This window comes from Aotus nancymaae, unplaced genomic scaffold (genome assembly GCF_030222135.1).
Source record: "Aotus nancymaae isolate 86718 unplaced genomic scaffold, 86718_ANA_hifiasm-v0.15.2.pri h1tg000012l, whole genome shotgun sequence".
Taxonomy (NCBI): domain Eukaryota; kingdom Metazoa; phylum Chordata; class Mammalia; order Primates; family Aotidae; genus Aotus; species Aotus nancymaae.
The window spans coordinates 318868-342685 of record NW_026988423.1 but is presented as its reverse complement, the minus strand read 5'-3'; the positions used below and the strand labels follow the sequence as shown (position 1 = coordinate 342685).

At 46.8% G+C, this 23818-nt stretch overlaps 1 long non-coding RNA gene across 3 annotated transcripts; it reads right to left on the bottom strand.

Moving 5' to 3' along the window:
• Positions 1-819: 819 nt before the first annotated feature.
• On the bottom strand, positions 820-4354 carry LOC105718867 (uncharacterized). Of its 3 annotated transcripts, none has more exons than XR_001107852.3 (3): positions 3968-4354; positions 2788-3876; positions 820-2068 (listed from the first exon to the last, which is right to left on the bottom strand). It is a non-coding gene; the product is annotated as an uncharacterized LOC105718867 (long non-coding RNA). The 3 variants fall into 3 exon arrangements; XR_010342383.1 differs by having other exon boundaries at positions 820-3275; positions 3775-3876; positions 3968-4353; XR_010342384.1 differs by having other exon boundaries at positions 820-2944; positions 3021-3876; positions 3968-4352.
• Between the last annotated feature and the right edge of the window lie 19464 nt (positions 4355-23818).

Below are 23818 nucleotides of genomic sequence, written 5' to 3'. Positions count from 1 at the left end.
AGAAAGTATACATTGAGCACGGTGTTACAGCAAAGCTCAGTAGAGCATCTGCAATCATGTGAGACAAGGTTGTTACCCGAGTGATTCACCATCTCACTAGGAAAGAGGGAACAAAAATAAGCAAACATCTGTTTAGAGGACTTGGCATACGGTAGGGGCCTCTCAAAGTCACTTCTGGATTCCCTTTGGGGTGTTGGAGAGAAAATGATGTGACCACGAAAGGCGTCCCTGGGACAGAGACGAGTCAAAATTGACCATGGAAGGGAAAGCCCACTGTGGACTTGAGTGGCCTGTGAGACTGGCATGGTGAGAAGACAGCTATGGGTGAAGGAGGCCATCCATGACCAGCTGGTGGAGGAGAGATGGGAGGACCCACGGTGGAGAGTCGTGAGAGTGAAGGGCAGAAGGCCCAATCAGAGGCCTTTAATTCCAGGTCAAGTGGTTTGGCTTAGCCCAGGTTTCAGATTGGAAGCCAGACTCTTTGATGACCATGGTGTGTGTGTCTGTGTGTGTGTGTGTGTGTGTGTGTGTGTGTGTGTTTCTTTTTTGCTTTTATTTAAGTTGATTATATATGTTTAAAGTCCGAATTTGAATGTCTGGGGTCAGGGAACATTTGTTCTTCAATTCTGAATTTAGCTCCAGATTGCACTTACCCAACTAGTCACGTAATTCGTGTTTATGTTACCTACCTATAAAAATTCCAGGCCCCAGTCCTTCAGGTAAAAGGGAACTAATGCATATTTTTGGAATGATGGAAATGGATTTCATGATTATCAAGGTTGCCAGATAAAATACAGAATGCACAGCTAAATTTGAATTTCAGATAAACAACAAATAATTTTTAATATAAGTATGTCCCATACAATAAAAATTATTCATTTTTAAAATTCAAATGTAACAATATAACTGAGTATCTTGGCTTTCTGCTTTGTGTTTTTTGCTAAATCTAGTAATCTGGCTCACGTGGCTTATATAAAATTAACGGGAGGAAAGGCACAATGAGATTCCATGAGGAGGTTGTACAAGTCTCAGAAAGACACAGCGCACGCCTCTGACAGGATGGCTGGCTGGACTGGAGGTGAGAGACATTCTCAAAAAAGAATCAGCAGAGCATGCAGCTTGGTTAGAGATGGCGAGCCAAAGAAGGAAAGTAATCCCAGGGTTACAGAAACGCAATGCATCCGACAGCTCTGCGACTTAATTACACAAGATACTCCCAGGCTTGGTTTCCCCGTTACCACTTCTAATGTGTCATGAGGAGTAAGGCAAATGCCTCATCAATGCTGCTCCAGTGTCAGCTGTGGTAAGAAACGCCCCAGCCCCATTCTTTTCCACATGCTAAAGCCACGTCTCTTCCATGCTGTCCTTGTTTAATTCTTTTGAACACAAAGATAAAATGATCCTTCGTTCCATTTCCCTCGTGGCCCACAGGGCTCCAACTTGCACAATTCCCTGTTCTCCACACCGGCACTTGCAAGCACTCAGAGCTTCCTGTCCTTGGCAAATTCGCTAATTTTTCCTCTGTTTTTTCAGCAAGCCATTGGTAAAAATGTATTTTAGGACAGAGTTGGGGACACAATGAGCCAGAAGCTGTGACCCTCCAGGTGGCCATGAGTCCATGCATAAGCACCCTCTCATCCTATCTAATGTACTACACCTGGACTTCGTTTCTCTGTGCCCAGATATCAGACAGGGACCCCTCGTGCAGATAACATGAGCTGACGGCCGGAGACGGACCACCCCTGCTACTTTCCAGCTCAGTGTCCTGGGGCGCACGGTATAGCTTTTCCTGTAAGATACTTTGTTATTTACTGTCCTTTTATTTCCATTGCTTTCTCCTTTCTTCAATGTCAATTTTATGATTAATGCTTACACTAAAACTGTCTAAACCTTTTCTTTCTGGGTGACAAATGATGGATGCATAAAATGCTCCCTCTGGCCTGGCTTCCTTCCAGCCACCTCGCCCCTGCTCTCGGGAAGCTCAGCTTCTTTTTGGTCTCGGGGCTCTGGCCAGAATGCTTCACCTTTTCTTAGCCTCTGTCGCCACCTGCAGGAGGGTTCCAGGACCCTGGATGGCAGAGAGGGAAGCAACAGTCGTGTGAAATCTTGGGTTTCACCAGACAAAATCTCACCTCGCTCGAGCTCAGGCTCCAGTATTTGTTTATTTATATTTGTTTGTTTGAGGCAGAGTCTCACTATGCTGGCCAGACTGGCCTCAAACTCTTGAGCTCAAGCAATCACCACTATCCGCCCCTCACCCCCACCTCAGCTTCCTGAGTAGCTGGGATTATAGGCACGTACAATTATACCCGACAAAGCTCCAATATTTAATCAGTTGAGTGACTTTGGGCAAATTACTCCTTTTAGCCTATTTCCTCTTCTCTAAAAGAGTATTTGATATCCATAAATTTGCTTTGATAGTGATTGTAAATGGGTCATTTATTCATTTACGTACTCATGTATCAAACAGCATGTTGGATAAAAAGACATGAAAACATAAAAACCTTTCGGAGAGAAAAATCACAATTTTACAGGGACGTCAGTCAAACCCATAGGAAACTGTCAGTTTGTTTTGATAGACCTACGAACGAAGTGTCACATGATATAAATCATGCCTCTTGTCTGGTGCAAGCAGGGAAAGCTTCACAAAGAGGTGACATATTAACTGGATTTGGAAAGCCACATAGGAGTTCACCAGAATTTGGAGGAACACACAGGCGTTCATAAGGCAGGGAGGAAGTGAAAGGACTTTCCAGGAAGGGGAGCAATGAGCCAAAGTGTTTTCACCTGCGGATATTCCCCAGGCGTGACTGAGCGCACATCCTGCGGCGGGCGGGCTTGGTAGGAGAGAAACCTCGAGAGAGAGGAACGTTGCCAATTTCAAGCGAGGGAGTGGTGAGGCTTGGCCCGGGCAGGAGTCTAGTAGGAGGATGAAGAAAAGGAGCTACGAGGGCAGGAAAAGAACACTGAATCAGGATGGGGAGGTCTGCTTCACGACCCAGGCTCTGCCACCCACTTACCTAAGTCAAGCACCCTCTCCTGCCTCGGTTTCCTCGTATGCGCAGGTGGAGATAATCATCCCCACCTCGTTGTGTTGTCGCCGGGTAACAAACACACGCAGATCATCAACACGGCGCCTGACGCACATGTGCTCAAACAGGCCCGCGCCTGGTGTTACTCTCAGCTGTGCCCTTCAGGGACTGACTTCGTCCCACCGACCCTACTTTCCTCATCAATAATGTGAGAGCAAGTGTCTGCCTCACGCGCATCGGAAACTGTGAAGATACAGTCAAGTAATACAAGCTGTAGACAGTGAGATAACGACGCCCACGCTTTAAAAATATACCAGGTGTCTACTAATCATGAGGCGGCTTCACTTTTGTTACTGCATTTAACTTTTTCTGACAACAATCTTATGAGGTGGGATTATACTGATGTTTACATGTGATGAAAGTCGGGTTCCTTCATTTAATAGATGCTCTTTGAGCAGGTTCTGTGAGCAAGACCAGACCACGGGAACTGCAGCTGAGAGGAGGAAACGGACTGCATGTACAATCGGGGACCCTGGGGCTGAGGGCTTCTGCTCCGTCTCTACTCACCCTTGATGACCTCTCTGGCCTCACGGCTTTCAGTCCCATCCCTGTATCATGACAACCCGTATTTCCATCTGCAGCCCAGCCCCCTCCAGACCTGCGCGTCCACCCAATCAACCTCTCCACGTGTTTTTCTAGTAGACACCTCAAACCTAAAATATGCAAAATGAAGACCTCTTACCCCTCTACCCCAACATCTTCCAATCTCAGCCAGCAGCACCTCCGTTCTTCCAGCTGTTTGGAGTCATCATGCCCCACAAACAATCAGGAAATCTCTTTTAACCTGCTTTCAAAACACACATCCAGAGTCTGAGTGCTTCTCTCTACCTCCAGAGCCACGCCCTGGCCCGAGCTCTCTCTCACCTGCGTCTCACCTGGATCTCCGTCTCCATTTGGCGCAGTCACCCCCCGCAGTCTATTCTCCAAACAGCAGCTGGCACCGTCCTCGCGAAAAGCAACGTCCACCTGCTGCTCAAGAACCCGCGAATGGCTCCCCATTTCTTTCCCCAGTAAGGCCAAAGTCTAAAACGCCTGCAAAGCCCTATATGATCAGTTCCTCTCTGCTTTCCTTATGCTGGAGGCTGCGAAGCTCCTTAAAATATAAACAGTTCTTTTTTTTGGTTGGGGGTGGGGGACGGCGCCAAGATGGCCGAGAAAAGCCAGCACGAACGCAGCTCTCAGCGAATGAGGCTCAGAGGGCTGGAGGACTTCACAATTCCAAAGGCGGTGCCGGGTTTGGGCACTGAATTTAGGCCCAGGGAAGGAGCTGCCGGCGAGGGCCGCCCAGGGAGTCGAATTGAGACCGTGGGGAAGGGGTGGGGGCGGGGGTGGGGGTTGGGGAAGGGGAAGGGGTGGAGGTGGGGGTGGGGGTGGGGGAGGGGTGGGGGAGGGGTGGGGTGGGGGTGGGGGAGGGGTGGGGTCAGGGTGGGGGTGGGGGAGGGGGTTGGGGTGGGCTGGGGTGGGGGTGGGGATGGCACGTCCCCGCCTGGAATGTGCAGCCGGCTTAACCCCCGCGGTGCTCCCTTTCGGACCCTGCGCTTACCTCATCCCTCCTGCAGCCCACGGTGCACGAGAGCGCTGCCAGACGGTGCGGCGCTGTGGGTGGTCGGTGCAAATCTGAGCAGCAGCTACCGCCCGGGGTGTGGCAGGGACTGGGCGGCAGTTTGGACCCGGCTGGACGGACCGTCCCACAGAGCGAGGCAGAGTTGAAAGCAGGGAAACAGGCCGCAGAGCTCACACGGAAGCCCTGCTAGAGAGCTGGGCGGCAAACACACCAGCTAGTCCCCAGCCAGGAAGCACGAGCTCTGGGAGAGACGCCACGGGGAGGGCGGGACCCATCTCACCTGCAGACAAACTCCACGAGGGCCCACCCACCCAGCAACATGATTGAACCCGAGAGCCCAGCAACGCCTCTACAGGCGCAAACAGATACACCTCCAACCTCAGTAGAAAAAAAAGGCTGCTCAGAGACTCCTCCTGAAATCGACAACTTCAAAGATTAAAGGGAGATAAATCCGTGAAAATGGGAAAACCCAGCACAAAAAGGATGAAACCATCAAAGAACAGAACGCTTCTTCTCCTCCCAGGGATCACAACTCCTCACCATCAAGGGAACAAAAAAAGACAGAGAATGAATCTGATGAATTGACAGAAGCAGGCTTCAGAAGGTGGGTAATAACAAACTTCTCTGAGTTAAAAGACCATGTTTAACCCAATGCAAAGAAATTAAGAATCTTGAAAAAAGGTTAGACGAAATGCTAACTAGAATAACCAGCTTAGAGAAGAACATAAACGACTTGATGGAGCTGAAAAACACAGCATGAGAACTTTGCGAGGCATACGCAAGTTTCAACAACTTGAATCGATCAAGCAGAAGAAAGGATATCAGAGATAGAAGGTCAAATCAATGAAATAAAATGAGAAAGCAAGATTAGAGAAAAAAGAATGAAAAGAAATGAACAAAGCCTCCAAGAACTATGGGATTATGTGAAAAAACTTAATCTACACTTCATTGGCATACCTGAATGTGATGGGGAGAATGAATCCAAGCTGGAAAACAGCACATCCAAAAGCTTATCCCTCACGATCAAGCAGGCTTCATGCCAGGGATGCAAGGCTGGTTCAACATATGCAAATCTATAAACGTAATTCACCACATACACAGAACCAAAGACAAAAACGACATGATGATCTCCATAGATGCAGAGAAGGCCTTTGACAAAATTCAACAGCACTTTGTGCTAAAAACTCTCAATAAACTAGGTATCAATGGAACATATCTCAAAACAATAGAAGCTATTTATGACAAACCCACAGCCAATATCATATTGAATGGGCAAAAATTAGAAGCATTCCCTTTAAAAACAGGCACTAGACAAGGATGCCCTCTCTCACCACTCCTATTCAATATAGTATTGGAAGTTCTAGCTAGAGCAATTAGGCAAGAAAAAGAAATAAAGGGCATTCAATTAGGAAAAAAAGTCAAATTGTCCCTATTTGCAGACAACATGATTGTATATTTAGAAGACCCCATCATCTCAGCCCAAAACCTCCTTAAGCTGATAGGCAACTTTGGCAAAGTCTCAGGATACAAAATCGATGTGCAGAAATCACAAGCATTCCTATACACCAATAACAGACAGAGAACCAAATCATGAGCAAACTCCCATTTACAATTGCTACAAAGAAAAGAAAATACCTAGGAATACAACTAACAAAGGAAGTAAAAGGTCTCTTCAAGGAGAACTACAAACCACTGATCAAGGAAATAAGAGAGGACAAAAACAGATGGAAAAACATTCCATGCCTGTGGTTAGGAAGAATCGATATCATGAAAATGGCCATACTGCCCAAAGTAATTTATAGATTCAATGCTATCCCGATCAAGCTACCATTGACCTTCTTCACAGAACTGGAAAAAGCCACTTTAAACTTCATATGGAACTAAAAGAGAGCCCACATAGCCAAGACAATTCTAAGCAAAAAGGACAAAGCTGGAGGCATCACGCGACCTGACTTCAAAGTATACTACAAGGCTATAGTAATCAAAACAGCATGGTACTGTTACCAAAACAGAGATATAGACCAATGAAACAGAACAGAGGCCTTGGAGGCAACACCACACATCTACAACCATCTGATCTTTGACAAACCTGACAAAAACAAGCAGTGAGGAAAGGATTCCCTGTTTAATAAATGGTGTTGGGAAAACTGGCTAGCAGTGTGCAGAAAGCAGAAACTGGACCCCTTCCTGACACCTTACACTAAAATTAACTCCAGATGGATTAAAGATTTAAACATAAGAACTAACACCGTAAAAACCCTAGAAGAAAATGTAGGCAAAACCATTCAGGACATAGGCACGGGCAAGGACTTCATGACCAAAACACCAAAAGCAATGGCAACAAAATAGACAAACGGGACCTAATTAAACTTAAGAGTTTCTGCACAGCAAAAGAAACAATCATTAGAGTAAACCAGCAACCAACAGAATGGGAAAAAATTTTCTCAATCTATGCATCAGACAAAGGGCTAATATCCAGCATCTACAAAGAACTAAAGCAGATTTACAGGAAAAAAACAAACCCATTCAAAAGTGGGCAAAGGATATGAACAGACACTTTTCAAAAGAAGACAAATATGTGGCCAAGAAACATATGAAAAAATGCTCATCATCACTGGTCATTAGAGAAATGCAAATCAAAACCACATTGAGATACCATCTCACGCCAGTTAGAATGGCGATCATTAAAAAATCTGGAGACAACAGATGCTGGAGAGGATGTGGAGAAATAGGAACACTTTTACACTGTTGGTGGGAGTGTAAATTAGTTCAACTATTGTGGAAGACAGTGTGGTGATTCCTCAAGGACCTAGAAATAGAAATTCCATTTGACCCAGCAATCCCATTACTGGGTATATACCCAAAGGATTACAAATCATTCTATCATAAAGACACATGCACACGTATGTTCATTGTGGTGCTGTTTACAATAGCAAAGACCTGGAACCAACCCATATACCCGTAGATGATAGATTGGACAAGGAAAATGTGGCACATATACACCATGGAATATTATGCAGCCATAAACAACGAGTTTGTGTCCTTTGTAGGGACATGGATGAACCTAGAAACCATCATTCTCAGCAAACTGACACAAGAACAGAAAAGCAAACACCGCATGTTCTCACTCATAGGCTGGTGATAAACAATGAGAACAGATGGACGCAGGGAGGGGAACGTCACTCACAGGGCTAGGTGGGGGGTGGGGCGGGGAGGAAGGGGAGGCATGTATGTACTTATGCAGCAATCCTGCAGGATACAGGGTATGCACATGTACCCCAGAGCCCAAATACATTTTTTTAAAAAATGAGAAGGAATAAAAGGACAGCCACCTCCTCAGCAGAGCCCCTTCACACTCTGCTAGAGGCAAGACGTGCGTATGTGAGAGAAGCTAGACCTGCTGGACCGACTGGAAATGCCTAGTGCCTGAGACGGGAGGAAACGCCTGTAAACCTGGCAGGGAGGGGAGAGAGCCCTGGGGCGCTCAGGAACTTGGAATAAGGTTGCCCTCTGCGGGTGAAACTGTGAAATCCCGCGCAGCCATCACCCGACTGGAGGTGCCAACGCATCGCAGACGGAGGGCGCCGGAGCGCATCGCAGACGCGGGGACGAAGGCCTGGGAGGGCTGTGGGCATCTTGGGAGGGGTCCGCCGGCTGTCGGGGCCTGACGTCGCTGCGCCTTCGATTCCTCCGACGCCTCTGCTCTTACTTTGCGGTCTTCCAGCAATGTCTCCGCTCGGGCCTGCCCTAGGCCTTGCCCCCTGGGGAGGGGCGCATTCCACAGGCGGATTCCCACGTGCGGGCCCTCGGCAGCACTTTCTCGTGCAAATTAACAGGTGGCCCCCAGCGTGGAAGCGCCGCCCAGCCTTTCCCGGGGAGGTCGCCAGGATCTCCCCCGCGCGCTGGTCGGTGAAGGCCAGGAGCGGGCGAACGCGGCCCCCCCAGCGGCCCTTCCGTGGGTGGCTCCGGCACCGCCACGTGGTCAGCGCGTGTGGGAGCTGCAGAGGGTCGGGCAGAACTGGGTAGACGAGGGTGCGTTTTTCGGGGAGGAGTCGAGGGCTTCGCTCCGACTCGCAAAGGCCAAAGAGCGCGCTCCGGGAGGCGGGACGCGGGGGGAGCCCTGGCTGCCCCTCCTGGCCCGGCGCGCCCTCTTCGATCTCACCCTCCTTGTGGCGGCGACAGTTAGCAGAGCTGTGAGGGGCCGCTCGGGAGAGAGGAGCCGCCACCGTCGGACGGGCAGACCCCGCAGAGACAGCTCCCGGCCGGCCGCGGGTCCTGGGGACGACGCCTTCCTCTGCTTCCCTCAAAGGAGTCCGAGCCCTGGGGAGGGGGCGCCGACAGGCCCGAAGGACAGTGCTGATCCAAGCGGAGCCTCCGCCCTCCCGGGACGCAGAGTCGTTGGTCCCAGGAGCCGCCGGGTTTCCTTGTGGCCGGGCGCGGTATGCGCTGCGCACACGACACACAACACACACAACACACACACGCGCGCGCACCTATGTATACACATTCTCCAGCTGCAGCTGCAGGATCGCCCGAGCCAGCGTCCGGAAATGAGCCACCGCTCCCTCTCCCGGGCCTGGGCGCGCGGTTCACCGCCAGGCGGGGCCTTGCGTCTGCGCTGGGCCTGCTCGGTGCCAGGCCACCCCGGGCTTCCGTCTATCCTGGTTTCTGTCTGCGCGTTGTGGGTGGCGGCACTGACGTGCGGCGCCGCGGGGAGCGAGCTGAGCGAGGCTCCAAAAGGTGCGCAATAGCTGGAGAGGAAGGGGCGACGCTGTCACCTGGCCCCTCCCCGAGACTCCGTCCAGCCCAGAAGAAAGGAGCTGCTCTCTCCCCACCTACCCGAGGAGAAATAAACGGGCATTTTCCTGCGTTCTTTAATTTTGACGAAACTGATTTGGGCTGGCCATCGTGGCCCAGGGTGGGAGCCTTCTCCCTGGAGCAAACCTGCCCACGCCCAGGCGGGCCGTGGAGTCAGCCTTGCCCCAGCCTGCTCTCTCGGGAAACAATGCCCCTTTGTCGCTCGCCCTGCCAGGGCTGATCTGCCTTCCCCTTAGCTCAGGCTCCCTCCCGTTAGTGCATTCCAAAGACGGCCACAAGTCACGCTCTTCTTTGAGGTCTCTGCTTGGGAAGAAAACAAAGCAGGCTTCCTAATCGCGCGGAGGGAGTGTGATTTTTCCTGCAAATAGTATGACTGTTTGCCAGCCTTGGCTCCTCCCTGAAGCCCTGTCGAGAGGGATTATCAGGTCACTTAGGTTTTGTGCCTCGTGTGAATTCCCACAATCAGTAAATTACAGAGGGGGGCGCAAACCCAGCACTGTCTGACGCAGAGAAACTACACACACACACACACACACACACACACACACACACACACACACACACTCTTTCCACCACCCAGGACTGAAAATTAATGCTGTCTTTGGCCTTGTCCCTTATCCACCCAAACCCTCCAAAAGGCTGGCTGGCATTTGCTGGACTCCAGTTCTACCTGCCTCAGTAAATAATATCTTCCCACTCCATCCACCACCCTCCTCCCTCATTACCTGCCTCACCTACTTGGTTGCTTGGTAGCACTAAGGGTCACAGTGAGACTGTTTTGGGGGACCCTGCCTCATATGTCCTCTGCCTCCTCGTTCAGTTCCAAGAGGACAGTGCCTTCTACTTGGGTGTGCCTCCAGGATGGTCCTCTCCTTTTAGGCTCTGGCTTGTCAATCCTCCCTCAGTGCTCCCAGCAGAGTCTCAGTTCCACTGCCAGGACCCAGGAGGACTGTTCCATCCGTGTCTTCTGCAGAAGGACAGAACTTTAGGGGTGCTGTGAATAATGGTGTTTCTCCTTGTTGAATACTGGCAGCACCTGTACGTGTCCACACAGGCTAGAGCCGGTCCTGGTTTAAGTGTGATCACTAAAGGCGCAGGGCAGTGGATGGTGGCTGTGGGGTCATAAGAATTAGGTGACATAGCATGTGTTTAATAAATTAGTCCCATTTCCTTACGCCTTCTCATTGTTTCCTCTTCTCCATTGACTTTGAATTCTCCCGTCTTTTGCTTCCGCCTGTTCCACAGGGATTGGAGATGAGGCTGCATCAGGCAGAGACGTAGGGATGGGATCCGGGGAACCTGTGGTTCCTTTTTTTCATTCCACTCACTTTGGACTCTGCCCTTTGAAGTTTACTGTCGTTATGAATAGCTGTTAATGTCTTGTTAGCTAACTGTCTCCCACCACTGACCTCTAGGAGTGACTAGCTCCTGAATTATTTACTTTTTGGAAGTCATCATTCAGTGTGTGGTCACACGATTTGGAATCCTAGAGTAAACAAATTCAATGCTGTAAGTTGATTCAATTTGGGTCCAGATCTAAACTCAACGACATTAAAAATGTACCTGCCTGCTCTGAGGATTCCCTCCACAGGTTCTACAGAGGGACTGGCAGCATTCATCTAGCACTTTGTCTGGGCCAGGAGACCTGGCTTCACCTTCTGAGGACTGTATAGTAGTGAGGGCCCTGAATATCCTAGTCTTTTGCAGGAAAGGTTCTTCCTGTCGAGAGCCTGGAGCAGCTGCCCTTTACATGTCCATGCCCTCTCCCCTCTGTGATGCTGCCTCTCTTTACAGTTCAGTCTTCAGCAACCATTTACCATGTTGCTTTCCATGTTGAAAGGGGTGGAAATAAAGGCGCAGACTCCGTGTCCCTGGTAAGACAGCTCTGAAGGGCTAGCCCAGCCTCAGAGCTCCCTGTGAGCCTGCTGAGTTACTGTTCGCCTCACAGCCCACCGTCTCCTTTGCCCGATCCTGTGTTTTCCCCTTCCGCGCGTGTTCCCTCAGAGCACTCTTCTGTTAATTTCCTGCATGCCACTTTCATCTCAGACACTGATTCCTGGGGAGCCCAGCCTGCGACATGAGCTAAGTGGAAGCACATAGAATGCAGCCTGAGACATGACAGCGTTCAAACCCTGGCTCCGTGGCTTAGTGGTTATGCGGTTTGGGGCAAGGCATTTAATCCCTGTAAAGTTCACTTTCATCTGGGGGAAAAAGATAACTGTGAGGATTAAATGAGTTTATATATAGCGTGAGTGCCTGGCCTACTGAAGCCGCGCAACAGATGTTGGCTCCTCCTTCAGTAATATTTATTGAACACGGCATCCCAAGTGTTACTAGAATTTATATTTCTACTTTATACATTTTACCAGAATTTATGTATTTTCATATTCTGGAAACTAATACTGCATTTTTGAAAGGGGCGACTCCTTCCTTACTAAAGTTTTAGAACACTATCCTAAATGAAGTATAATGGTTACCAAATTAGATGGCATCTGGATCTGATTGACCTTGAACAAGCAGGTTAATCCTGTAACTTAGCTAAGTCATTGTGAAATTTCCTCATCTGTAGGAAGAGATATTAATAGTAACTGCTTGTGGCAGATGGCATTTTCCATAAATGCCTACAAAATACTTTCCGTCTCGGCTGCTCTTCAGAAATGACCTTGCCTTTCCTCCATCAATAGATGGAATCTAATTCCCCTTCCTTGGCATCTGAGCTGGCCTCAGGTACTTACCTGGGCATTGGAATGTGGCAAAAGTGACGATCTGAGATTTCCAAGGCTAGGTCATACAAGCTAAGTCATTCCACGTGGGACTTTTGGGATGTTCCCTCTTGGAACCCAGCCATCATGCTGTGAGAAGCCTGAGCTCTTGGAAAAGCCACGTGTAGGTGCTCTGGCTACCAGTCCCAGCCAACAACAAGCATCAACTGCCAGCCAAGTGAGCCGTCCCGACACCCAGCACCTTTGGGCCTTCTGATGACCAGCCCAGCCCACATCTGGGACCCCAAAAAGAATGGAAATAAACTGAGCCCAGTTAGCATACAAACCAAGACAGATAATAATAAATGGGCATTTTAAGCCATTAAGTTATGGAGTGGTTTGTCATGCAGCCATAGAAACTAAAACTAGCTCCTAAGGTTATGTGAAAATCAAGTAAGACAATGCTGCGAACCGATTACTAAAGTGCTTAGTAAATGATTAATGCAGTTGCAGAAAAAAGCAAGCTGATTATATGGGGAGGTAAAACATGGGTACAAATAACTGTAATACTAAGCAGACACCATCTGAATCAATATTTAGTGGACACCTATCCCATGCCAGGCTCTCTATAGAATCACAGACTCTCCAAGTAGAATAGAATTTGGGAAACATTCTAGTTCAACCTCCCACTTAGTGAGGACATTTCTTCTTGAATGCTTATTTAATACAACTACTATTTATTAAGCCCCGCTCTGCAGCAGAAAGTGTGGTAGGTGGCAATGTTAGGAAGTGGGATAGAAAGAGAACTGAAACACAGCCCAGTGCCAGAGGCAGACACAGGGACAGTTTCTGCCCAGCGTCCTGTGTGCAGGGAGAGAGGATGCAAAGAAGAGGGATGCATTTCCTCCACGTGGAATGGGGTGAGTCATCTCACCGTCGGGCAGCTCTGCTGAGTTAGCTTCCTGGTGCTCTGGATCCTGCTGATACATTTTCTGTGATCAGCTTGTGCTCTGAGTGGCAGTTCTCTGACTCTGCCTTCCTGCTCCATATCCCGATGTTGGCTGTAGACACATCCACTTACCCATCTCTGCTTAAAGCTGACCCTTGTCAAGGAAGGAGGGGTTTCCCTGGCTCTTTAACTCCAGCCTATGGGCTCTTTAAGGGCAATGCTGGGTCTTGTTCAACACTGAGGCCCCAGCTTCTAGAGCCACCAGTATAAAATGAAACAGGAGAGAGAGAGGGAGAGAGAGAGAGAGAGATAGAAGAAAACGCCACCAAACAAATGCATCTCATTTTGTGTGGGTTCAGAAAAATGCCAGAGATTCCTTTAATTCAAGTTTATTTCAAACAACTGCATCAGGGCAAATTAGCAGTGTAAGCTGCTTTCTCAAGTTTCACGAGCAGCACTAAGTGTTTAATAGACTGGGGGTTTAATAGGCAGGTAAAATCAGTTTAAAAAAACAAAACACTACAGCCAATAGCTGGCAGCTGCTAGTGATGAGCTATCACAGTTTCCTATGGAGAGCCATGTTTTATGACTTCTAAATATTGTCTTTAAAAATGTTTCACAAACCATGAGTTTCACACAAACGTAAGGGTTAGAATTTCCATTTTAAATAATAAACGTAAGTTCGGTGTCATATCAGAGGAAACTCTAGTTTTCTCCTTTTGAGAAACAGAGGGGTAACTCAGCAGAGCAGAGGAGAGTCATCTGGATCGGGCCCTTTATTCTCAGCCCGACCTGCTGAGAGGCTCCATCTACCACTCGCGAGGTTCTGGGAGTGGGAGAACGTGCACGGTTAAACAAAGTTTGCTTCCTTGCTGGGTTTCCCTTTAATCACTTCTCCTCTTTATTTTCCTCTTTCTTGCTTGAAACTTAGTACTTGTTTGTATTGTTTCTCTGCAGGGCTGTAATCATAGTTTACACAAACCAGTAGAGTACGGGGCTCTTTCATTTAGCAGCTTAGTTTAGTTTTTGTTGTGACAGTGTATTCATATCATGGGGTGGGGGACAGAATCTATCTACAACTCTGGGGACAGTGCAGTCCCCTATATAAAATCACCAAGACTTCCCTATGGAGAAAAAGATGGGAAATTAGAAGAAAAAAGAAAGCTTGAGGGGGGAAAGGGTAGAGCTTTCCATTTGGAAAAAGGGGAGGAATGGGAAGTTGAGAATCAGCGTATACTTGGGTCCGTGGGTGCATCCTAACAGGCAGGGGTGAGCCCAGAAGCCGTTAGACCTCTGAGACGTCGAGACAAAATGCAATGGTTGGTGGGTGAACTTCAGATCCCGGAAGTTGGTGGTGGATTCCTGATGCCAGGATTAGAACCAGAGAGCTGCAGATGCGACAGAGTAGGAGCAGCTCAGGCTCTGAGGGTGTAGGACCACATGTGAGGGTGGCAGCAGAAGTTGAGGGCAGTGACGGCCAAGGAGGAAAACTATTTCTCAGCAGGAGTGGAGGCTCTTCATGCCAGGAGGTCCGGTGGCAGAGCTGCCCTCTAAGTGGAAGTGGAGATGGTCTGTGCCAGTGTGTTTGAAACTTGCCTGGCCAGCCTCTGCTCGACACCCTGAAGGCGATGATCTCGTGAGACTCACTGCAGGTCAGTGGTACTTTTAATCCTGTTCCATAGCAGAAATGAACCAATGGCAGGGCACGGTACCTCTGTCAATCTCTAAAGAGTCAATCTGGAAGAGGAGGCGGTGCCATTCTCCTGCAAATTTCTCTGCTTAGTCATTTTGTAGCCTAAAGAGATTCTTTTTCATCTCCATCTTGTCTAGCATTGGCTGGGATGTTTTCTCTTTGGCTTATCTTGACCAATTTTGTTTGCTTTTTTCCTTGAGTATGTGTTACAAAACTCACCTTCTTGTTATAAACTTGCATTTGTTTGAACCCAAGTTACTGCTCATAAAATGTGGGATCTTGTTGATGTCAGCGGTCTTTACAGCCCACTGCCAGAGATACTCTCGGTGCTGCTGATTGCTCTCTAAGGAAGAGAACACTCCCCGGTTCTGGTCTTGGCTCTACTGCCTTATTAATGCTACAAGTACACACTGTGGGCGGGGTGGGGGGGTGCTTTCTACTTTTTCTAATAAATATGGATATGTTCAGCTACAGAAAGAAAAATAAACTAGAGAAAAACTCTTAAGTAGAATAAACTCTAGATGTCCTAAAGGGTACTGAAAAATCAGCGTTTCCTCTATATTAGAATAGCTGAGAAGTTCAGGATGCCCCTCATTAGAATTTCATGCCCCAAATTCTCCTAGGACAAAAGTTGATGCCCAACAAGTTGCTGTCAATCTGGTAAGCCCCGATTGTTAGCCAGGATGGATGTAGCAGCTGAAGGTCCATCCCCCGTGCTCACCCGATTGTTAGCCAAGATGAGTGTAGCAGCTGAGGGTCCATCCCCCGTGCTCACCCGATTGTTAGCCAGGATGAGTGTAGCAGCTGAGGGTCCATCCCCCACGCTCATACTCTTCTTGCTTGCACACCTGCAAATTGCCTTGGGTCAAACACACTGGATCTGTTCCCACCATCCTTGTGGTGTCCAAGCCAGATATCGAATTCGTTGGAAGGAGGTGTCAGACCACTGCAGTGAGGCCTCACTTTCTTATCTCTGATCTCCTTAGACTTATTCTTTTCAGTCAATTTGGCCATGGGATTCCTCTCTCCTGTCCTCTGAGCATCAGTCCAAGTGTTCATTCATATAGCAGTCCAGGGGCCTCTGCACCTCCACATTCTATTGTTCTGGCTGGCTCTGGACCAGCCCCTTTCCGCACTGGGAGAACTCCTCATCTTTCTGCGTTTCTCCTTTGGTCTAAATAATCTGGTTTAAAGTTACTAAAATATGGCTTTGTCATTTGGGATTCAACTTCAAACTCCATGGTTTCTTTGGCTCACTAAGCTCCTAAGGTTTTCACTGCATGTCAGTTTGGGCTGCAAGAAAGCAAGTTCTCAGCCTTATTTCCAGGAACTTGACCCATGTGGAGCGTGGAGCGGGGGGTCAGATTGGAATCAGAAGAGTTGCTCCTCTGTTTCCAGAATCAGAACTCCAGGGTCAAGGTCTATTCCACAAAGAGATGGATCTGAGTCAGAGGACTTCCTGTGCCCACTCTGGTGGGGAGAAGAGTCCAGAGTGTGACTTCTAAGCAAAAAGCTTATCTGAAGTTCGCTATGGCTGGGAAAGAGCCTTTTAAAGGCATGGTACTTCTTCCTTCCAGAATGAGATTTTGTTTGCGTTTTTTTTTTTTTTTTTCATGGTGTAGAGAAATCTGAATTGTATTTCTATCTGCTGCTTTTGGGAGTAAATGAGAGGTTCCTGGGCTCTTCCAATATGGAAAAGCCTTGCTAGAGGCTCTTTTTCATATCTCGCTTGTTCTGGTTCTGGGTAGAAAGTGATAGATATTGGAAACCAACCTGGAAAATCATGGAAGGTCCTGCTGGATGGAGATGTGTCTGCTGGAGAGTTAAGATAGGTCTTCCTGCGGGACGGAGCGGGGCAATAGATCTGGGAAGTCATGATTCTCTCTCCAGCAAGAGATGACCTGGGGAGTGCTGATGTGCTCTCCTACCTTGCACTGCTTCTGAGGAGTCAATGGCCCTCCTGGAGTGATGTGTCTGGAGGTTTATGATGGACCCTCTTCAGGGCAGACGGGTCTGAGGAGTTTTGCTGATCACTCATAGGAGGAGAAGGATCTTGGAAATCATGACAGCATTCCTAGAGAGAGATGAATCCATGGAGTCATGGCAAGAATGCCTGTGGAAGGACAGGCCTTCATTCTTGCTTCCATGTCCTTGGTCCAAGAGGCATCCATCTGTGTCCCCACCCATCTCATATCCACAGGCAAATTTCCATCATCATCCTCATTTTCCAGTTTAGTGGTGAAGACAGATCATACCATGGTCCACGCACACGATAGTTCACAACCTCCATCCTCCTGCTGCCACTGGCCCTGCCATGCTTGCTACTGAATCTGAAGTGCTCAGCAGCACCAGTGACAAGTGACATTGTGTGATGACTGAGAGTGGTAGAGTACCCACCGGAGCAACAGCATGTTAGAGTCTGTGACTTAGTGGGCAGGGAGGAGAAGCCATATCCACAGGTGCACCCTGTTTCTCAGGCCCCAGGTCAGTGCTCTGAGGGAAAGGTGGCAGGGAGAGGTGCACTTGGGGCCTCACGACTTTGGGAAACTCCTTATTCAGGTCCTAAGGGGATTCCTCTGCTTTGCAAGCAATTCATGTAATGGAATTAACCTTAGTCACATCCACAGTGTTTATGCCCATCCAGCTAAGCCTGACTAGATCTGCAGAAATGCCCACATAGTTAATTATGCTTCTCACTCAAGGGAAAGGGTATCTGTGTGATGAAGGTTAAAGATAAAACAGTTTGCAGGGGTAAGGCCTGCTAAAACAAAATCTAGACAGAGCCTGAGAGCTTCTTCACTGATCAGTTACATTTTCATTATATTCAAAACACCATCTCCCTCAGTGGATGGACACAGTTTCCCGCTATTTAATAGTTGATTTCTTCTGTGCTCTTTTCACATCATCAACCTAAGCCAAACAAGGAAAAATGCTTTTCCTCTTCCTTGTGAAGAAGGCAGTTGCATGTCCTTACATAATGTTAGCATTTGGAGACCACATCTATACAGTATCCAGTTTCTCAAAGTGAGTAATTTTGAGAGTCCACCCTTCTATAAATGCACTGAAGAGAGATGTGTGTTGGTGATTAGATCACCTTCCCTGTATTCTTTGTCCAACCCATAGCTTGGAGTTGGAGCTCAGAGTGGAGCAGTGTGAAACTCTTCTCCAGGGAATCATGGCATTGCACGTATCTACAATTCATTGTAGATATTCTTATCCTTGTCATTATTATAATCTCCAGTGGCTGTGGCATGTGAGCACTCATGACAGTATCAGAAATCTGCAGCTGGCCCTCACACCCTGCCTCACAGCCTGCCAGCAGCTTGGCATCACAGCAGCTATGACAGAAGCACTTTTCCTATAGCCTCTCCCTTCTCGCCGCACAATGCAGTAGCTGGCACTAAATGAATCATTCTCCAGGGCCACATTGTTCTGGGCTAGGAGGTAAGGACACTTGATAAATTGATCAGATGGACAACTTGATCGTGAGTTCCTCACCTGACTCAGTCTCATCTCCGCTGACCAACGTACTGGAAGATCAATGGATGTTTCTGGAAAGTTGGTTAAACGACTTTGAGAATGACAGGGGGAAGGGGAGCTGCAGGAGGCAGTTTAGGCTGCCGGTCCAGCCGGAGACTTTGATCCTTCTCAAAGGAACGTTGGGCGTTAACCAGGGTCAGCCTGAGTGACAGTGCAGTTTTCCCATCTGTACCATTTTGCTGTCACACTGGCAGGGCTGAGACTCCCTGGGCATGCCCCTTAGAGGGGATCCAGCTCCAGTAGCTTGTGATCAGCATTGCTTGAGCTTCATTTTCCTGGAAGTGACTCTCCACACTCCTTTGAAATCAAACCCCTGAAATGGGGGCTGGAATTACTCAGGGAAGCCAGGAGTTGAGCACCTGTCTGCAATAATGGTATTTCAGGCCAGGGAGTGAAAAAGAAAGACACCCCCATTCTATAACCTCAGCTCTGGTCAGACTGGCTGAATGCATTTGTCAATCTGAATTCTTTCTTAAAGATAAGTTTTTTGTAACAACTTCACATTTTCCTTTCTCAAAATGAGAACTCACATTCTGAAATCCTTTGCCCATGAAATTATTTTTCAGACAATAAAAATACACACAAGGAAAATATGTCATATGGGAAAGATTACATTCCTAATCTGCCTTTCTATAAACTCATTCTCTTCAAAAAGATAAACTGTGACTTTATATAACAACAACACAATGGTGACAGCACTCTTCCAGGCATTTTTGTGAGCTGTGTATATACTAAGGCCATTAGTTCTTTGTCTGTCATATTATTTGCTTATCTTAGTCTTCTTCCGACCTCCCCGGCCACAGTATGTAAGCATTTGGTACAAGCACTGTAATAGCAGGTACACGACTATGTTTTTGTTCTACCCTTTGTGTCTAATATACAGGCTGGTGGGCATGAAGGTTCAACAAATGAATATTAACCATAAACTCTACAAGGTAGATCACCCTAGGTTCTGCAGCCTAGCCGATAACCCTTCTCTTATTTCACTGGGTTTGTTTTTAGAAGCTAAGGAAAAATATTTACATTGAAAACTCAATCATAAACACCTTCTGTCATAGTCAGATAGCACAAAAAATTCTAGAACAAAGCACCTGCCTCCTAGCAGAGCTTTGCCTGCTTTGAGATTGAGAGAGAATACCTGAAGAAGCACCTAAGTCATTTATTAAAATACTGAGCTGAGAGTCATTCCCTTGTAGGAGAAGGCTCTTCTTGTTACAGCTGTGGGCTCTGGAGCACGACTTTGGTATGTCAAGACCCAAGTCCAGTTACTGGCTGTGTGACAAGGTAGTTAACCTCTCTAAGCCTCAGTGCCCTCCTCTGTAAGCTTAGAATAAAATAGATGTACAATTTAGTACAGTGTCTAGACCTAAGTATACAATTCATTGTAGATATTCTTATCCTTATCATTATGAGTATGGTTTTACTCAAGTAATGGAAACAGCAAATTCAGTTTCTGGAAACTGCAATGATGTCATTCCTCACACCCACTCAGTCTCCGGGAGGGTCAGCCAGTTTCCTACCAAGTGAGTCTATGCCTTTACTGCTCCCTTCTATAAAACACTAGGATAATCATGGTACATAATAATGCCTTTGTGTTTACACGGCACGATCACATCCATTTTCTTATTTGATCCCCACAATAACCTTGTTGTGGTAAACAAGGAAGATCATGTTATCTCCATTTTAGAAGTGAGGAAATAAAGGCAAAAAGAGCTTAAGTGACTGGCTTAATTACTAAGAAGTTTTCAAATTTGAAACAAGATTTTTCTCCCTGTGTCTCTGGGTGGAGTAGAGCACTGGCCAAAAGCCGCAGCCCTCTAGCTGGAGTTCCCAGCTGCCATGACCCCTGGTCAATGCCACTGGTCAAGTTTTGCTGCCATCACTGGGACCATCAGAGTGGCGAGCATTTCTGCCCCACTTTTCAGGATTCTGGATCTGCAGTTTGCTGCCTTATAAGCAGCTGATGTCAGCCTCTTATCCTGCCAGAGGTTGTACTGACAGGTGTTACGAGGAGACGTCTGGCTGGAGCAAGTCACACTATTTCCACACATACAAACTGACATCTTTATATAGTTTACATATCATTGACATACTCACCAGAGGCAGCTTTGAAGGGAAAATGAAGTCTCAAGAGGGCATCAGGCCAGCTGGAGTAGACAGATAGATGGCAGGGATGGAGGGGGCTTTTGCTCTGTGAAAGGCCGAGAAGCTCCATCTTCTAGAGGCAGGCCTGAGCCTTGAGCACTGAGGTGATTGATTGGAGCACTTTGGATGCATGAACAGCAGCTCTTGTGGATGATCCCCTGTTGCTTTAGCTAAAACGTGGGGGAAGTTTCTCCTAAATTACCTGGCCCAGGGAAGTTGTAAGGATCTAAAATCACAGAACCAACCCTATCTGTACAATAGAATCATAGGTGATGTTTTTAATACTTACAGATGCCAAATCCCACCCAAACCAATTAAATCAGAATTTTTGTGACTGAGATCCAGGCATCAGTATTGTTGTTTACAGTTGTATTGAAGTATAATTGATATACAATAAACTACATACTTAACAATCAGTTTGATGCACAGTGGCAGATATACATCCTGACTCTTCTCTTCAAGATAATGAACATATACAATATCTTGTAAAGTTTCCTCATGCTCTTTGTAATCTTTCTCTACTTCCCCATCCCATCACCAAGAAAACATTGATCTGGTTTTTGTCACAATAGATTAATTTACATTTCTAGAATTTTATATAAATGAAATCATATCATATGTTGTCTTTCATCTGGCTTCTTTCACTCAGCAGAATTTTTTTGAGATTTATCCATGTGGCTGTTTATGTCAGTTCCTTTTCATTGATAAATAGCATTCATTGTATGGTGATACCATAGTTCATCTATTCCACTGTTGCTGGACATTTTTTTTTCTGGTTGTGGATGGTTACAAATAAAGTTGCTCCGAACATACATGTGCAAGTCTTTGTATGGATCTATGTTTTCTTTTCTCTTGGATCAATACCTAGGAGTGGAAAGCCTGAATCATATGGTGGGCATAGGGTTATCATTTGAAGAAGCAAACAGCCTTCCAAAGTGGTTTCCAGCAACATTAAATGAGAGCTCTGCTTGCTGTGTATCCTCACCATTTGTGCCTGGGTATACTTTATACTATCCAGTGAGCACAGCTGATCTCATTGTGATTTTAAATTGCATTTCTATAATGACTAACGAGGTTGAGCATCTTTCCGTGTACTTTTTGCTATTTGTGTATCTTCTTTGTTGAAGCTTATACTAAAACCATTAAGGAGGGGCCCTAACATTAGTTTAAAAAATCAATAAAACCTCCCTGGCGATTCTAACGAGCCATCAGGATTAAGCATCACTGTCTTACTAGAAAGTTGAATGCAAACCTCTCATTTTAATCACATGGGAACTGGGAGATTAAGGTTATTTGTATAGCAAGAAAAACTTCAAGACAATAAAATCACTCCTAAATAGCTGTGGACTTTACAGAGCGAGTTCTCCACTGCAGACCTAACTATATTATTTCCGTAAGTCAGACGAGTTTTAACATTGTCTCTGGTAAGACTTAGTGATGTAATTCACTGAATTATTTGTTCCAATCTGATTATTTATCATTTCGCTTAGTCATGAGCATTTGTTCTACCATAAAGGTTGAAGGACGTGCATTATTTCAATTAACTCTGAGACAGTATTATAACTACGGTGAAGTGGAAGGGAAAACAGCCTCAGGGCTTCCACGTAAGTGTTGACTACACAACCCTAGAGGGCTCCCTTCACGTAGCAGATAGGAAACCTGTGCATAACCGGCACGACCGTGTGCAGGGAACTGAACGGTCTTCATCCCTAAAACCTAGGTTCTGGGTCTCACCTTCTAATTGTGTGATCATAGGAAAGTCAGTTGAAGCTCTGAATCTTGGTTTAAAATAACATGGGAATAATCAGTGTTCACAGAATAGATGTGAATGATGTGAGATCACATTGCAAGTCAGCAAACCCAAAAGCTACAGGAGCCAGGTAAGTAAGTTAAATAAGCAAAGTGGGTCAGGTCAGAGAGGCAATAGAGACGCAATGGAGACAGTGACAAACCGCAGGGTGCCTGCCCCGTCCACTCAGCTCCAGAGTCCTGGAGGAGATACTGGCCATAGCCTCTGTTTTTAAGAGAAAAGAGAGACCAAACCCATCTGTGGTTCTGATGCAGTCCACTGATGAATGTGAAAGAGCCTTCGAAGTTAAAAGCCACCTAATACATTCAAAGGGCATCATTATGTGTCTTAAGTAAAGCTGTGAGTCAGTCTATGAGGGACTATTGTGGATATCTATCTGGCACCCTCTTCTCTGTCCTTCCTACGAGAACTACCAACACCATCATAGGGATGTATAACCCAGTCTGGGGCAATCATCTTACTGCACCCATCCAGCCACAGTGATTGACCCAAGGATTGCATGTACCCAACTAGGAAAAAGAAACCTTCCTGGGATTCTCCTAGCCAGAACTAACACAGGCGCTTTCCTCGTCCTCCAGATGTGAGACCCCCTGTGCTTCACAGTGTATGAAGCAGTATCATTTACTGCAGGTGAGAATGAAGACAACACAGAGTTATTGATGATGGATAGAGTTCTACCATTATTTGAGTCCCTGATTCAAGAGTTCCCTTCTAAATTCTTGTTACACGATCCAGTAAATTTGGGGCAAGGCTAGTTTGAGAGGGGTTTCTACTGCATCCAAGCAAAGGAATCCTAACAAATGCATTCTGCCATCTTGAAGAATCCTAACTAAGGTATTCTGCCCTCCAATGGCAGAGGATGAGTTATTATTGATTTTTCAACACATCCTGTGACATTCGATTCACAGATAGAGGTGAGTCTGAGACAGTGGCAGAGATATTTCAGGCAAACCAAGGGTGTGCAGAATTCTCTCTGCTGATTTGAAATACCACAACCTGAAATATTTTCCAGATTTGAGAGCTCAGATGTGGGCTCTGCTGAGCTTCTGGAAGCAATGAGGCTCTAAGAAAGGGATTCATGCTAGGACACACAAGAGACTGAGGACACTACAGTGGCATTTTATGAATTTACATTAAAAATAGAGCTGATACATAGACCAGAGCACTCCTGTTATCATCTTACGTTCTTAAGCTACACAGGAAGCCAAAATAATCAACAGCTACTTTGTTCAAGTTGTTTGAGCATTGCCGAGAGAGTCTGAAATCCGTATGCTCAGTGTACTTGCTCCAGAGAGGTAAACCCAACATAGGAAGCCAGGCCATGAGCAGAAGGTTTGTTTGCCTGAACAGGATGGAAAATGAGGCCTTAAATAAGTTGTTTAATGGCACTGAGCTAAAATAACCTTATGAATTTATTTTCCAAGGCTGGGGATGCAGCCTTTGGACTTCGAAATATTTAAAGTTCAGGTTTTCAAGCCTTTCTCTCTTTAACTTCTTTCAGATTA